Source organism: Penaeus vannamei, chromosome 15 (genome assembly GCF_042767895.1).
Source record: "Penaeus vannamei isolate JL-2024 chromosome 15, ASM4276789v1, whole genome shotgun sequence".
In the NCBI taxonomy this organism is placed as follows: domain Eukaryota; kingdom Metazoa; phylum Arthropoda; class Malacostraca; order Decapoda; family Penaeidae; genus Penaeus; species Penaeus vannamei.
The window spans coordinates 29,790,417-29,792,916 of NC_091563.1; the positions used below are offsets into that span (position 1 = coordinate 29,790,417).

Consider the following 2,500-nt stretch of genomic DNA (forward strand, 5'->3'; position numbering starts at 1 on the left):
AAGAATTTATTGTGAACTTGAATGTATTTATTTTCAAGGAGTAGAGTTGTGACCCCTGTACATGTATAGTACCATTAAAAGAGTGTAAATGAGTATGATAAATGTGTACAATTAGACATATCAATTTTTGACAAGATAATTTCAAGCTGCATGTAAACAATGACTGTAGTCTTCACATAGTATCGGTCTTGTCCACATAATCTCTGCCATAGACATTTTCTTATGTGAATTGTTTGCCAAATTATATGAGACATTCTTGTGGGATCAAGAATAAAGAGGGGGATTCAAACCCTCTTGCATTCTTGCTTTGAAAGGCATATCAGTTAGTGTTAATCATGCTTGCCATTATCCTATTTATATTCACCGAAGCATATCTTGTATTTTTATACCACTAGAGCATTTAGAAGGAAACTTAGGGAGAGCCAATGGAGCAACTTTCAAACAGAGAGCTCGTAGCAACAATACAAAACTATGATTTAAAACTACCTTGTCATACTAGACCTCTAATTATCCTATATGCTCATAACTGGTGTCTTAATTGTCCCTTGAGTGTAGCTCTTTAGCATATATGTGAAACTGAGTGTTTGTATTGCAAGGCCCAGAGATGCAGATATCATGCACTGTCATTATTCCAGTAATGATAAAATGTGTGAGGTTGAATGTTAATTATCAGCAAATTTCATGAAAGATTCAATAGTGGAATTTCAAAAATTTACAGTGGTGTTAAACTGAGCCTTGAAATAATAACATAGGAAAGAAGAATAAATATAGTGGCCATGTGTTAATGTTAAAGTTTTATTGTATATAGTTCAATGATGAACTAGTTACATGCATTTAAGCACTGAAAATGCATATCCTGTTATAAAAAATTTATGCAGAATGGACATAGAAAGATTTCAGATTGTGTATAATTAAACTATAGGTCATATCAATAACATTGATATTTGTTCTTTTAAGTCACGTTCTTGTGAGCACTGAACATAAAACAAATTATATTATGGATGTGTGTATTTATATACATGAGTTTAAAGGAAAGAGACTGATGTATACTTGTTTGTTAAAAGAAATATTAAATGTGAGCCTTGATACATTGGAAGGACTTATAATTCTATGAGCCTAAGTCTAAAATACAGTACTGTACTTAAATCTGAACACTACTTTAAGCTGAAATATAAATAGGTATAGCTTTACCTTCACCAAACTTTTAGAAAATGCACAACTACAACTGAGTTAAGCTGAAGGTTTGTAAATCAGTTTTAATTCATCGTCTAGTTTTATTTAGTTCCATGGAAATTTTCTTTTTAAGTGTTTTTGAAGTTCCTATTTTCACCATCCAAGAATTTATATCTTTAGTTCTCTAACACCATTAACATCCCTTGGTTTCAGGAATAACATCTTGTTTGGTCTGCTGTGATATTAAATTCCGACAATAGTCCTGCAACTTGCAATGCTAAAGAGGGAATGCTTGCACTCCTTAATTTCGCTTTTCGTGATGGTGCTTTGATATTCATTACATTGCTGAATATTAATCATCTCGGTCTTTTACTTTCGCCTTTTCTCTTAATTTGGAGGTCTGGCTTTGGCAGTTTTAGACCAGCAATAAATACAAATTGTGTCCAAAGTATGACTTAAATGATTATACAGTTATTTTTGTAAGTATTACGTGATCATGTTTTATAGTTAATGTTCTCAATATTTTACTGTGATAATGTTACAAAGTTAAATGAACACCTTTGCCAAGTTGCATAAGGTGTCATCTTCCAAGTCTTCAGCCTGTGAAGCGTTAATTTATACAAATGCTAATAAATCCTATAATGAGCTTGGATGTTTTTATATTCCATTAAAGAAAAATAAATATTTGAAATGTATATGAATATATATACATGCACATATACCTCTATGAGAAATGCCACACTGACACACACGCACACACACACACACACACACACACACACACACACACACACACACACACACACACACACACACACACACACACACACACACACACACACACACACACACACACACTCACACACACACTCACTCTCTCTCTCTCTCTCTCTCTCTCTCTCTCTCTCTCTCTCTCTCTCTCTCTCTCTCTCTCTCTCTCTCTCTCTCTCTCTCTCACACACACACACACACACACACACACACACACACACACACACACACACACACACACACACACACACACACACACACACACACACACACACACACACAGATACACGAGGGGTGCTCATTAAAGATTTCTCCTGACCCAATTTCACATGCATAAAGATATACATCTCTATAGGTACTTAACTAAACACATATTTTATTTTACATTTGTGAAGGTGCAGTAAGGTGTGATAATGGAACCTGTGGATTATTAAACAGTTTACAGGTTTTATACTTGAAAGGCTGAACACCACAAGAGACCTTCGATGAAATGAAAGCAACTTACAGGTAGGATGCCTCATCATATGATGATGTTAACCATTGGCATTGCCAGTTC

At 34.4% G+C, this 2,500-nt stretch overlaps 1 protein-coding gene across 3 annotated transcripts in view; it reads left to right on the forward strand.

The window, feature by feature from the left end:
• Positions 1-1,819, forward strand: part of LOC113819096 (unconventional prefoldin RPB5 interactor) — a 14,034-nt gene extending 12,215 nt beyond the window's left edge. For all 3 annotated transcript variants that reach the window (XM_070130611.1, XM_070130612.1, XM_070130610.1), the window contains exon 9: positions 1-1,819. This exon is cut by the window's left edge and continues 260 nt beyond it. The gene's annotated coding sequence lies outside the window, so the exon portion shown is untranslated.
• The last annotated feature ends 681 nt before the right edge of the window (positions 1,820-2,500 follow it).